Raw genomic sequence first — 15,033 nt, 5'->3', positions numbered from 1 at the left:
CGAGAGTGTGCCTCTTCCCTTCCCCCATCCTCCCCAACACTTACTGTTGCTTGTATTCCTGATAATTACCATTCTGACTGGAGATGAAATCTTATAGCAGTTTTGATTTTCATTTCTATAATTACTAGAGATATTGATTTTTTAAAATATATTTGTCCATCAATTGTGTATCTTCTGTGAAGGGTCTGTTCACTTCCTTAGCCCATTTATTGATTGGGTTGTTTGTTTTTTTGGTGTTGAGTTTTTTGAATTATTTTCTCTTAAACATTTTTTTAGATGTTAATGGACCTTTATTTTATTCATTTATTTGTATGCTGTGCTGAGAATTGAATCCATTGCCTCAAACATGCTAAGCAAGTGTTCTACCACTGAGCCACAATTCTAGCCTGCAAGCTCTTTATATATCCTGGAGATTGGTAAAGATTTCTCCTATTCTGTAGGCTGTCTCTTCACATTATGTTTCCTTTGCTGTGAAGAAGCTGTTTAGTTTGATCCCATCCTGTTTATTGATTCTTGATTTCACTTCTTGTGCTTCAAGAGTCCTGTTAAGGAAGCTGGTTCCTAAGCCAACATGGTAGAGATTTGGGCCTTTTCTTCTGTTAGACACAGGGTCTGTGTTTTAGTGTCTAAGTCTTTGATAAACTTTGAGTTGGTTTTGTGCAGGGTGAGACAGAGGGGTTTAATTTCATTTTGCTACATGTGGATTTCCAGTTTTCCCAGCACCATTTGTTGAAAAAGCTATCTTTTCTACCATGTCTGTTTTTTGGTGCCTTTCACTATTGGTATTTTGCTTTGGTACTAAGGATTGAACTCGGGCACTCGACCACTGAGCCACATCCCCAGCCCTATTTTTGTGTTTTATTTAGAGACGGGGTCTCACTGAGTTGCTTAGCACCTTGCTTTTGCTGAGGTTGGCTTTGATCTCACAGTCCTCCTGTCTCAGCCTCCAGAGCTGCTGGGATTACAGGTTTGCTACCACCATGCTGGCAAACTATCATTTTTGAAGGATGTTTGCTTAGTTGAGAAGCCTAATTTTAGTATTTCTTCTTATCCAAAGAAGAATCATTTCCAGATCCTCACTGGAGGCCTGAAGCTGTGGACAGTATTGAACCCTGTGTTTACTGTTTTTTTCCCTATTGAAACCTCTCACTTTTTCACTTAAATGTAGCCCTCATAGCTTACAACTTCTCTTTGGAATATTTCAGTTGCTAGTCTCACAATTTTTGTACTTTGGACCATTATGAAGTAAAATAAGGGTTATTTAAACACAAGCACTGCGATACCAAGACAGTTGATCTGATGATGGAGATGGCTACTGAGTGACTAGCAGGCATACAGTGTGGATATGATGGACAAAGGGATGATTCACATTCTGGGTGAGATGAAGTAGGATGATGTGAGATTTCGTCTTGGTACTCAAAATAGTGTGCAATTTAAAATGGAGAAAGTATTTTCTTTTTTCTCTGATTTTGTTCAAGTTAGATTGAGGCCAACTGCATGTAACTAAAATTATAGAAAGCAGTTGTGGGAAAGAGAAACTACTATATTCTCTTTACTCATGTTAAAAATGCCATCCATTTTCCATTAAGAAGTCAGCAGTCTTATTCTTTTTAAAGATATTTGTCTTTTTTTTCTTTGTAAGCTCCTGCGATTTTCTTTTTTCTTTGTCTTTCAGCATTTATTCTTGGTGTGCTTTCTTCCCCCATTTCCCATTCTTTATCGATGTGTTATAATTATATCTAATAGTGTGATTTGTTATTACATATTTGCAAATGTACATGATATAAAAATGTAATTTGGTCAGTATCCTTCTCCAGTATTTCCTCTTTCCCTGTCCTTCTCCCTCCCCAGTCCCTTTCATATACTTTACTGATCTCTTATTTTCATGAGACTGGCACCCTCCTTCTTTTTTTTTTATTCTGTCTAAGTTCCATATATGATCTCCATATGACTTTTGCCTTTCTGAGTTTGGCTTATTTCACTTAACATAATATTTTTAAGTTACATCTGTTTTCCTGTAAATGATATAATTTCATTCTTTATGGATGAATAGAACTCTGTTGTGATGTATACACCACATTTATTTTGTCCATTCAAACATTGATGGACATTAGGCTGGTTCGATTATTTGGCTATTGTGACTTGTGCTTCTATAAACATTGGTATGCATGCATTATTATAGTATGATGACTTTAGTTCTTTGGGACAGATACCAAGGACTGTTATAGCTGGGTCATGTGGTAGTTCCATTTTTAGTCTTTTCAAGAACCTCCATACTGATTTCCGTAGTGATTGTACTAATTTACAGTCTCATTTATAATGTAAAAATGTTCCTTTCCTGCCCAAATCCTTTCCAGCATTTATTATTGCTTATGTTCTGGATGGCTGAGATTCTAACTGGAGTGAGATGAAATCTCAGTGTAGTTTTGATTTGCATATCCCTAATTGCCAAAGATGTCGAACATTTTCTCATTTATTTGTTGCCCATTTGTATTTCCTCTTTTTGAGAAGTATCTGTTTAGTTCATTTGCCCAGTAATTGATTGAGTTACTTCTTTTTCTGGTGGTAAAGTTTTTGAGTTCTTTACACATTTTGGATGTTAATCTTTTAGCAGAATAGCTGGCAAAGATTTCCTCCTGTTCTGTAGCCTCCCAGTTCATGCTCTGAATTATTTCCTTTGCTATGCAGAAGCTTTTTAATTTGATGCTATCTCATTATTAATCCTTGGAATTATTTCCTGAGCTGTAGGAATCCTGTTGAGGAAGTCATTGCTTGTACCTGTATGTAGGGACTGTTGATCTTATGTCTTAGTCTAGGAATTGTGAAGTTATCTGTTTTAACATCTATGTCTTTGATCCATTTTAAGTTGACTTTTGTGCAGGATTAGAGATAGGGATCTAGTCTTATTCTTCCTAGTATGGATAACCAGTTCCCACATCAACATTTGTTAAAAATGCTGTCTTTTCTCCAACATATTTTTTCATGCCTTTGTCAATAGTTGGTTGACTGTATCTATATGGGTTTGTCTCTGTGTCTTCTACTTTGTCCCATTGGTCAGTGTGTCTGTTTTTATGCCAGTAGCATGCATATACCTCTGTAGTGTAATTTGATGTCAGGTATTGTGATGCTTCCAGTATAGTTTTCTTAGAATTACTTTGGCTATTTTTTCTTTCAATAAATTTTAGTAGTTTTTTTCCCTAGTTCTGTAAAGAAAGTCACTGGTGTTTTGGTGGGGATTGCATTGAACTCTATATTGCTTTTGGTAATATGGCCTTTTATCAATATTAATCTGCCTACCCACAAACATGGGAGTTCTTTTCATGGTTTACTATCTTCTTCAATTTCTTTCTTCAGTATTCTAAAATTTTCAGTGTAGAGGTCTTTCTCCGTGTTGCTTAGATTATTCCTAGATATTTATTTATTTTTTTAGGTTATTGTGAATGGAATTGTTTTCCTGATTTCTTTTTCAGCTAATTGTTGTATAGGAAAGCTCTTACTTGTTTTTCTGTGTTGATTTTGTATCCTGCTACTTTGCTGCATTTGTTTATTAATCTGTAAGTCTTCTGGTGGAACCTATCAGATCTCCTAAGCTTAGGATCATATTATGTGTAAACAGTGATGATTTGACTTATTTCTTTCTCATTTGTATTTCTTTTATTTCTTTCCCTTGTCTAATTGCTCTGGCTAGAACTTCTGGTACTATATTGAATAAGAATGGTAAGAGTGGAGATCCTTGTCTCATTCTAGATTTTAGAGGAAGAGCTTTCAGTTTTTACCTGTTCACTGTGGTGCTGGATTTGAGTTTATTATATGTAGTCTTATGATGTTGAGGTAAGTTCCTTCTATCCTTAGTTTTTTTTTTCAGTGTTTTCATCATGAATGGGTGCTGAATTTTGTCAAAGGCTTTCTTTACATCTTTTGAAAATGACTGTGATTTTTGTCCTTAATTTTATTCATGTGGTAAATCATATCTCTTCATTTGCATATGTTAAGCCTTGCATCTCTGGAATGAAACCATCTTGGTTATGATGTGTAATCTTCTTAATGTGTTGTTAAATATGATTTGCTAATACATTTTTAATGATTTTTACATCTGCGCTCATGAGGGATATTAGTCTGTAGTTTTCCTTGCTTGATTTGTTCTTATCTGGTTTTGATATAAAAACTGGCTTCTTTGAATGAAATTGGAAATGTTTCACTCTGTTTCATGAAATAATTTGAGGAGCATTATCATTAGTTCTCTGAAGGTCTGGTAGAATATAGTGGAGATCCATTTGGCTCTGGGCTTTTTATCTATTGGAAACCTTTTAATTTCTGCTTCTGTTTCATTGATTGGTTTTGGTCTGTTTAGGTTTTTCTATATCTTCCTGGTTCCATTTAGGCAGGTCATTTGTGTCTAGAAATGTATCCATTTCTTTTAGGTTTTCCAATTTATTGGCATGTAAGTTTTCAAAGTAGTCTTTTATGATTCTTCAGATTTCTCTGATGCCCGTGGTGATTTCTCCTTTTTCATCTCTAATTTTATTAATTTGGATCTTCTCCCTTTTTCTTTGGATCAGTTTGGCTAAGGGTTTATCTATTTTGCTTGTCTCTTTAAATAACTCTATTGATCCCATGCTTTTTAAGAAATTCAGTATGTCATTGATTCTGGCTTGATTTTAATTATTTTCTTTCTTCCACTGATTTTGGAATTCTTTTGTTCTTTTTTTTCCTGTGTGGTCTTGAGGACCATCATTAGGTTGTCTATTTAAGGATCTTTTGGATTCTCTCATGCAGGTACTCATGGGAATAAACTTTCCTCTTAGACTTGCCTTCGTAGTGTCCCAGAGGTTTTGGTATGTTTTATCACTGATCTCATTTCTTTCTAACAATTTTTAATGGTCTGCCCTGACTTTTATCACCTATTCATCATTTAGAAGTGTATTGTTCAATCTCTGTGCATGTGTTTAAATAGCTTCGGTGCCTTTTGTGTGTGTGTGTGTGTGTGTGTGTGTGTGTGTATGTGTGTGTGTTGATTTCTAACTTTATTCCATTATGATCAGATGAGATGCAAGGAATTATATATATATATATATATATATATAATTATATATATATAATTATATATATATATATATATATATATAATTTATTTTCTTAGAGTTGCTTTGTAACCTAAAATGTGATCTGTTTTGGAAGTTTCATGAGTAGCTGAGAAGAAGTGAATACTGCCATTATTGGATGCATTATTCTATATATGTCTATTCATTTGATTTATAATAATTTTTAGTCTGATGAGTCTTTACTGAGCTTGTCTGGATGACAAATTAGAATAATTATGATTGGCTTTCCTCTATCTGTTCGTGGGAGAAGTGTGTTGAAATTACCTGGTATTATTGTACTGGAGTCTCTGAATCCTTAAGTTGAGTTGTATCTGTTTTATGTAATCATGTGCATAAATATTTACTATCATTAGACTTTGTTGGATTGTTCCCTTTACCAGTATGAAGTGACCTTATTTGTCTCTTCTGATTAATTTTGGCTTGGAGTCTGCTTTGTCATATATAAAAGTAGCTATTCCTTCTTGTTTTCAGGCTTCATTTGTAATATATGTATGTCTTCCTATAAGGTGAGTCTTGCAAAGAACATGTAATTGGATCTTGTTGTTTCAGCCATTCTGCCACCCTATGCCTCCTAATTGGAAAGTTGAGACCATTTATCTTCATTGTTATTATATAGAAAGGTTTATTAATTTCTGCCATTTTGATTTATTTTTGATGTTTAATTTGGTCATGTTTCTAATTTGCTTAGATGTTTTTAAAGTGAGATTTGACTATTTGAGTGCTTTGGGGTCTGTTTTTTATTTCTTTTGTTTGTAGTATGTAAGAATTTTCTGTAGTGGTGGCTTAGTAGTCGTGGATTCTTTTAATTTTGTTCAACTACTTCATCTTCAACTCTGAAGCATAGCTCTGCAGGATATAGTAAGCATGGTTGATGGTTATTTTATTTCACATTCATTCCACACTCTCCTTGATTTTAGAATTTGCTGAAAAATTAGAATAATTATGATTGGCTTTCCTCTAAATGTGACATTTTCCTCTGAGGCTTTCAATATATTTTTTTAATAGTTTTTTTTTATTTGTAGATGACCACAATACCTTTATTTTATTTGTTTTTATTTTTTGATGTGGTGCCAGAGATTGAACCCAGTGCCTCACACATGCTAGGCAACCACTGTACCACTGAGCCCCAGCCCCAGCCCCGAGGCTTTCAATATTTTATTCTTGCTCTGTATGTTAGTCATTTTAATTATAATGTGTTTTGGAGAAATTATTTTTGTGTGGGGCTGTTCTGGTGATTGACCTCAGGGCACTTTACCACTAAGCCACATCCCTAGCTCTATTTTTTGTGTTTTATTTAGAGACAGGGTCTCTCGGAGTTGCTTAGCATCTCACCATTGCAGAGACTGGCTTTAAACTCACAATCTTTTTGCCTCAGCCTACTGTATCCTCCTTGGGCTGCATAATAAATGTTTGGTTAGCAGGCATCAGCATCACTGTACATTTCCATCAGAGCTCTTGGGTGACCATGTACATTGTCAGTGAGTAGGAATCTTTTTTGTTTTTAATCCTGAGCAATAGTTCTTAACAGTAGATTGGGTTTAATGATGTTGTAGACAGATGTGTTGTCATTCAGACTTTGTTGTTCTATTTATAAAGCACAGGCAGAGATTTAATATAATTCTTCAAGGGCCCTAGGAGTTTTGAAGTGGTCAAAAGTGAGCATTGGATTCGACCACCAATTGCATTATTCCCTAACAAGAGAGTCAGCCTGTCTTTTGAATCTTTGAAGTCAGAAAATGACTTTGCTTTTCTATGAAAATCCTAGATGACCTCTTCTTTCAGGAGAAGGGTGTTTCATCTGTGTTTGGAGACCTGCTGGCAGTGTAGCCACCTTTCTGAGGGGTCGGAGCTGGATCTTCTGGGTAACTTGCAGCAGCTTCTTCATCAACACTTGCTGCCTCACCTTCATGCTGTGGAGATGTCTTCTTTCCTTAAACCTTATGAACCATTCTGGGCTAGTTTCAGACTTTTCTTCCAGAGCTTCCTAACCCCTCAGCTTTCAGTGGATTGAAGAGAGATAGGGCCTTGCTCTGGATTAGGATTAAGGATTGTTGTAGCTGGCTTGAATTTTTTTCCCTATACAGACAACTAGAACTTTATCTATGTCAGTAATGAGACTCTTTGACTTTCATGTCGTTTGTTTATTCATTGGAGTAGTACTGTGAATTTCCTTTAAGAATTTTCTCTTTGCATCCACAACTTTTCTCCAAGAGACCTAACTCCTGGTTTTTCTTAGTTTTCAACATGCCTTCCTAAGCTGTGCTTCAGTGTAAGCAATGTGTGCATGATTCGTATTTTCATTTGAATGCTTAGAGGGCATTGTAGGATTATTAATTGGCCTAATTTCAATTTGTGTCCCAGTTAAGTTTGCTTGTCTTATAAAAGCTTGTTTTGTGGTGACCCAAAATAATAACATCCGAAATCACTGATCACAGATCAGCTTGACAGATATAAGTGCTGAGAAGATTCAAAATGTGATAATTACCAAAAGGTGGCACAGAGACCCATAGTGAGCATATGCATTTGAGAAAATGGCACCGATAAGACTTTTTGGCACAAGTTGTTACAAACCTTCAATTTGGAAAAAGTGTGTTATTTATTAAATAAAACAGTGAAACAATTAAATAAGACTATATGTAAATATATATGAATATGTAAAAACAAATACATGTATATTTTTCCTATTTATTCATACTGTGGATCTTAGGAACCTCAGTATATGATTTTTTTTTAATTGAGAACTTTTACCTTTCACTTAAAGGGAGTACTTTATGGCTTTTCTGTGGCATATCTGAATTGTCAGCATCACTTCTCTTATAGTTTGTGGCCATTGTTAAGTAAAATAGGGGCTACTTGAACATTAACAGCTTGTCTGTAACAGTTCATCTCAAAACTGAGCCCCTAAGTGACTAATATTGTGTTGTGTATACAGTGTGGTTACTCTGGGAAAAAGGAAATGTGTTAGAACCAGAGTTAGGTCTTCATGTCTGGGGTGAGATGGAACAGTACAAAGCAAGGTTTCATCATGCAACTCAAGTAGTGCATAATTTAAAACTTAAGAATTCTTGTTTATTTCTGGAATTTTCTACTTTATATTTTTGGACTGTCATGACTGTGGGTAACAAACAGTGCAAAATGAAAGTGTGGATTAGGAGCTATGCACCTGCTCAGTAGTGGGATTGCTGGGCCTTGTTAGTTGTTTTGAGGAACCTCCCTGTACTTCTCCATGATGTCTGTACTAATTTGCATTCTTATTCATAGAGCTCAAGAATTCCTTTTTCTTCATTTGCTATCATTTATTTTTTTTATTTTTTTTAAAGATTTTATTTATTTATTTTTTTAGTTGTCAGTAGACACAACATCTTTGTTTGTATGTGGTTTCTGAGGATCGAACCAGGGCCGCACGCAAGCCAGGCGAGCGCGCTACCACTTGAGCCACATCCCCAGCCCATCATTTATTTTTGATAATAGCCATTTTAACTGGTGTGAGGTGATACAAAATTATGATTTTGTATTTTCCCTGATGATTAGTGATACTGAAAATTTTTTCATATACTTGTTGACATTTTATACATCTTTTTATGAGAAGTTTTTGTTAACATCCTTTGTCATTTTTTTAGTCAGATTACATATTCTTTCGCTATTGTTTGTGTCTCTATATATTTTGCACATTAACCCCTTACTGGTTATATAGTTTACACATATTTTTGCCCATTTTGTAGGTTGTCTCTTTACTCTTTTGATTATTTTCTTTGTTATGTAGAAGCTGTTAGTTTGAAGTAATTCCATTTGTCTATTTTTCCTTTAGGTAATATTCTTGTTTTAAAAACTTAGTAAGTGGTTATTATTCTGTGTATCTTTCTGTAAATACATGTTTCATTCAGTGGATTTATCTGTATTTATACGCTTAATTCTTTTCTTTCTTGTGTGTGTGTGTGTGTGTTGTGTGTGTGTGACTTTGTTGAATAACTGTTGCCTAATTTTATTTTTTTTTATGTATATTTAGATTACTTTTAGTTCTTTGCTGTTCTGCATATGCTCTGTTGAATGCTATCTTGAGTATTTTTTTGTTACATGATAGAGATTTTTTGTATACCTGAGAACTGGTGGACTGTATGATATGTGACTTGTTAGCTCCAGTTCTCACTCCCCTGGGAAGTGGGTGAGTTCACGTGCCCCAGCTCTAGCCATACTTGATATCATATGTGGTCATAATTAATCTATAATGGATTAAAAAGAGAGTAGATAGCCACATGTATGCCTTGTATACCCCCTCATTTATGAGTCTAAGGTGGTGGTGGGAAGGTAGAATGAATGTGAGAACAAAGGTGCTGGCACCACACTGTAGTCATTTATGCTTATATGACTGTGTTTATTTGTATTTTTAGTGAATAATTACATTCAAATTTCTTAGTTTTCCTGTCTACTAGAATAATTGCTGGTATCATCCAAACATAGTCTCTTACTTTAAGAATGTGAAGGGGTCCTGAAGCTAGAAAGCTTGAAAAGTGTTGCTTTAAACATGTAATAGCTGTACAAAAAACCAATATTTTATTCTTGTTGAGAGTGGTCATCGGGAAGGAAAACAAAGGTAATTTAGTTCCTTTAATAGATGAAAAAATTAGTTGACTTCTAAAGTTTCGTATTAATTTTAAATAAATTTTCCATTCTTTGCCTTAAAATTTGTTTAAAACAAGATTATATTTGTAAATAAAATACTTTGCAGGTGCTGATCTTAAAGAAAGAGCCAAAATGCATGCCAGTGAAGTTGGACCTTTTGTCTCCAAAATAAGAGCGGTGATTAATGACATAGGTAAGCATAATTAAATTTTCCTTTTAGCATGCCAAAGATGATCTTCAATGTCAGACATAAATAGTTGCATATTGTCTTTATGTATAAACTTTGGTCATATACTTATATTATTACTCATGGCTAATAACTGGCTAATTTATTTGTTATTTATTTACTTTTAATGTTGATAGCAGCTTTATTCATAATTGCCAAAAATTGGAAATAAATGATTGAACAGACACACAAACTATATATCCATACTAACACAGCATCCTTAGCAGTTGAAAAGAATAAACTGATATGTGCAACAACATGGATGACTGTCAGACAGTATGTTGAGCAAAATGAGCTAGATACAAAAGACTGCATACAATATGACTATATGCATAAGAAATTCAAAGGCTTGTGAAACATTTTACTCTTAAATCAAAATGCTGGTTATATCTAAGGGAATTGGTTACTGACTGAGAAAGAAATGAGCCAAATCAGTTCTAAAAAAATCTGATTAGTGCATTATAGTTATGCATAATGGTGAGGTTCATTTTGACATATTCATATATGTCATGTTTAATTTAAAAAATTATGTGAAATATTTTATAATTACAGATACCTCATTTGTATATCTTTTAAATAACTTCCTACACAAAAAATTTAGGGATTTGTATTTTTTTGTTTTTTATATAAATATGGTCATACTATTTCCTTAGAATTATAGTACATGTAGCAGTGTACTTTATTGTTATCAATTTTCAATTTTACTATTACATATTAATGTAGTGTTAGCTAAGATTTTAAATCATTTCTTCATTTAATGAACATTGTAGGTTTTAAAAATTTTTTCACTGTTTTTGTTATTTACACTCAATCAGTGAATGACCTTTAATGTGGGGACAAGTGCATCAAGTACTGCATACATGCCATATGTTAAGGGCATTGGAGTGGCAGGCCACTCTTCTCGTGCTGGGCATGTGAGTGGCAGACCGCTTACTCACTAGGCACATCTCTGGGTGTGAAACTGTGTTGCGGTCCCTATGCTTGCTCCACAGCCTGCTCCTCGATTAGTTGCTGCAAGGACAGTTAGCAAAAATTGTATTGGTGGGCTGGGGATGTGGCTCAAGCGGTAGCGCACTTGCCTGGCATGTGTGCGGCCTGGGTTCGATCCTCAGCACCACATGCAAAACAAAGATGTTGTGTCCACCGAGAACTAAAAAATAAATATTAAAAATTCTCTCTCTCTCTCTCTCTCTCTCTCTCTCCTCTCTTCTCTCTTAAAAAAAAACAAAAAACTTGTATTGGTGGCTGCCTGTAATCTGCTTAGCTACTGTCTGAGTATATATACATGGTAACTGCGCAATAAAATCAGACCTGCTTCCTGCTTGGTCTCTGGAGGTCTTGATCAGGGACTTCATAGCCACTCTCTCCTCTACTCTGTTCTGTGGACCTCCTCGCTAGACAAGAGAGAGCTTTTACATAAGAGACATTTTTGCATAGACAAAGAGTCTTAAACATGAAGTTGCTATTCCAAGTATCATTTGTTCATTTTTTATTTTGTAAGTCCTATCAAATTGTATCCCACAAATATAATAATTTATTTATTACAAATTTATTGGTATATTATAATTATATATAATAGTAGGATTCATTATGCCATATTCTTATATATGCATGATTTGATCAGTCTCATCCTCCCTAATCTTCCCTTGTGTTCCACTCCTCCCGCTCCCTTCTCTTTGTCAAGAGAAAAGGTCAGCTAAACATATTAATTTGAAATTTTTCAACTAAGACATGCTTTCCCCCTCTGTAAGTTGTCTTTTCACATCCTTCATCCTTTTGTAGGATTAATAAATATTTATTTTAAAGACTTTTCAGGCCACGTTGCTGGGGATCAAACTGGGTCCTCTGGTGTGACAGGCAAGTGTGCTACCACTGAGTTATAACTCAAGCCCTAAAAGAATTTTGTGTGTTAATCTTTTGTTCAGTGTGTTACAGATAATGTCTTTTAATGTACCACCCTAAATTGAGTTTATTAGCTTTAAATTTAAAACTTTTAGTATGTGGACAATTCAAGGTTCCCATCGTTATTCTTTTCCTTGAAGATTTTCTTTGTTGATTCTCATACTTTAGTTCTTCCAGACGAATTTAGTACTTAAAAAAATTTTTTTAAAGCAAAGCAAAGAGGGAAAATATATTCCGTTGGGTCTTTGATTGGAATGCCACAAAACTCGGACATTTTTATGATACTGAAACCTTTCCAAACATGGTATGCATGGCTCCTGTTTTGGAGGTTCATTCATTTGGGGTGGTGTTCTCATTCATTTTTAAATGACTTCAAGGAAGTTTAATGTTTTTTTTTTTACATTGGTCTTGTTCTTCTCCCCCTCACCCCTAGTATTTATTTCTAGTTATATTTTTAAGCATTTATGCCTTTAAATGTGATCTTCCTCCTACTTTTATAGCAATCTTATTATCATAGGTCCATAGGACAGTTACTGAATTTTTATGTAGTTATTTTATCAGTCCAGCTTAGTAATAACTTCCATTATTGCTCTTCCTTAATTTGTATTTTCCACATGAAGTGTTCATTGCCTTATCAATCAATATCAATGAATAAAGCATTTTTATCTTTTATTTTCCCACATTTTTATTAGTGCCTTATAATTATACGTAATAGTGAGAGTCATTGTTACATATTTGTACATGCACATGATCCCAATAATTTAATCTTACATATTTTAATACATATATATTTTTACATTGGCTAAGACCCTTTATAATATTCATTTGTTGCAATCTTATCTGTTTTAATTTTGGTGAGATTGTTAATGTTTTTTAGTTGAAGAAAAAATGTCAAAGTTTGCCAAATGCTTTTAAAATGTCAGTTAGTATTAATTAGAATTTAGCTCAATTAGCCTTTAATATACAGAGTTATCTTAATAATTGACTTACCAAGGCTATGCTGTCCTGGTATGACTAGGATAAGCCCTACCTGATCATTGTGATTAGGGGTGGAAGTGGTTTTTAATATGGATTCAATTTTGAATATTTCTGGTGTAATCACAAATGAGATTGTTTTAATTTTGTTTTTTTTGGTTACTCTTTTTTGGTTTGTTAAAAAAGTTTATTTTGTTCATAGAGCATGGTAAAGCTTTCCATATTTTCCTGTGTGGTGTAGAGAAGTACTTTCTTAACTTAACTGGCTGGTGGAATTTGTTTCCTCTTGGGGCCCAGTGTGGTTTTATTAGTATCATTACTCTCTACCCCTCTTTTTTTGGCTAAAATTTAAAGTTTTTATGTTGATTTGCATAGTGGTCATGGACTTAATTGCCTCTTCTTCCTGATCTGTGTCCTGTGCTCGTTTGGTCTTAGGCCCCTCCCTGCTTCTCTTTCTAGCTTAAACCTCAGGTTCAGATTCTCCTGAGACAGATAATGAATTTAGTTTAATGTCGATCAGAGAGCTCAGTCTTGGAAGTAAAATTTCATGTTCCCTATAACTTTTTAAATATTGGATTTTAAATTAAGATTGGTCTCATTGTTTAAGTCACCCTAATGTTTTTTCCAGAATCTCCATTTATGGTTTCTGAACTTGGAACTTATCTTTGCAGCAGCATTTTTCTTTTCTGTGATATAATATAGCTTTTCTCCTCTACTTCTTGATCTAGTCTCCTTTTATTCTCCAAGAGCTCCTCAGTATTTCTTAATAATATTTCATTATTGCCACATTTTGGTAGATTTAAAAATTTTAAGGTATCTGTTGTGATGTTCAGTGAGATTTTGAAAGGCATGTAGAAACTTAAGTACCTTGCTCTAACCTACTGTTTTGATACTGGGAATTGAATCTAGGGGCTCTTAACTACTGAGACATATCCCTAGGGCTGCCCCCCTACCTTTTGTCCCCCTAGCCCCTTTTATATTTTATTTAGAGTCTCACTAAGTTTCTTAGGGCCTTACTAAGTTGCTGAGTCTGGCTTTGAACTTGTGATCCTTCTGCCCTAGCCTCTTGAGCCACTGGGATTACAGGCAAGTGGCCACTGTGCCCAGCCTAATATGTGAAAACTAGAGGCAGGCGAACTTTCTTAAAAGAAGTAATACGATAGGCTCTGCAGGCAATGTGATCTCTTTTGAAGCTACTCAACTTTGACATTACAGTGAAAAGGGTAGCTCAGATCATGTTTGAACATTTGTATAAGCAAATGTACATGGCTCTTTTTGCAGTAAAGTTTTATGCATACTGAAGTTTTAATTTCATAAGATTTTCGTGTGTCATGAAATAGTATTTAAATTTTTTGTTAGCTATTTAAAATATAAAAAGCATTTTTAGCTCATAGTGTGTACTAGAATGAAATTAAGCACTGACCACCCTCTCTTTTTAAATCTCAGTTTTCTTCTTTTTTTTTAAGGGAGAGGGAGAGGGAGAGGGAGAGGGAGAGGGAGAGGGAGAGGGAGAGGGAGAGGGAGAGGGAGAGGGAGAGAGAGACAGAGAGAGAGAGAGAGAGAGAGAGAGAGAGAGAGAGAGAGAGAGAGAGAACTGTTTAATATTTATTTTTTAGTTTTTGGTGGATACAACATCTTTATTTTTATTTTTATGTGGTGCTGAGGATCGACCCCAGTGCCCTGCACATGCCAGGAGAGCGCGCTACCACTTAAGCCACATCCCCAGCCCAAATCTCAGTTTTCTTCTAATTTCTTTATTTTTCCTCATTTGAAATTAATTCTACCTTCCATTCTTTTAATTTGTTTAGTTTTAAAATTGATTGGTTTCCAGTTCTAACTTGGACAGCTTGCTTCATGGTTAGCTCAGGAAATTTTCATTGTTATTTGGAGACTTAAGGGTTAAAGGACTTAAAAAGTCCTTTATATTCTGTGGTAGGGAGCTTAAGATATTACACTTAGGTATTTGCATTCTTGGTAAAATTTAGGAACCAGAATGGAGCATAAAACTTGCTAATGAGTAGAGGGATAGAAGGAGTAGGAAGAAAAAACAAAACAACAAGTTCCTATAGTCTTAAAAAATGGAAGGACAGGGCTGGGGATATAGTTCAGTTGGTAGAATGTTTGCCTGCCATGACAAGGACCTGGGTTCAATCCCCAGTGCCACCAAAAAAACAAAAACAAAAACAAAAAAAAAAAAAGAGAAAAAAG

General features: G+C 34.6%; 1 long non-coding RNA gene across 1 annotated transcript in view; it reads left to right on the top strand.

The window, feature by feature from the left end:
* Window positions 1–15,033, top strand: part of LOC144370205 (uncharacterized) — a 52,215-nt gene that overhangs the window by 18,640 nt on the left and 18,542 nt on the right. Inside the window, exon 2 of the long non-coding RNA XR_013430102.1 lies at window positions 9,829–9,915. This is a non-coding gene — a long non-coding RNA (uncharacterized LOC144370205). The remainder of the gene's footprint in view (window positions 1–9,828; window positions 9,916–15,033) is intronic.

The sequence above is a fragment of the Ictidomys tridecemlineatus genome, chromosome 13, assembly GCF_052094955.1.
Source record: "Ictidomys tridecemlineatus isolate mIctTri1 chromosome 13, mIctTri1.hap1, whole genome shotgun sequence".
Lineage (NCBI taxonomy): Eukaryota > Metazoa > Chordata > Mammalia > Rodentia > Sciuridae > Ictidomys > Ictidomys tridecemlineatus.
The sequence above is the reverse complement of the archived record's forward strand: the minus strand, read 5'-3'. Positions and strand labels throughout refer to the sequence as shown.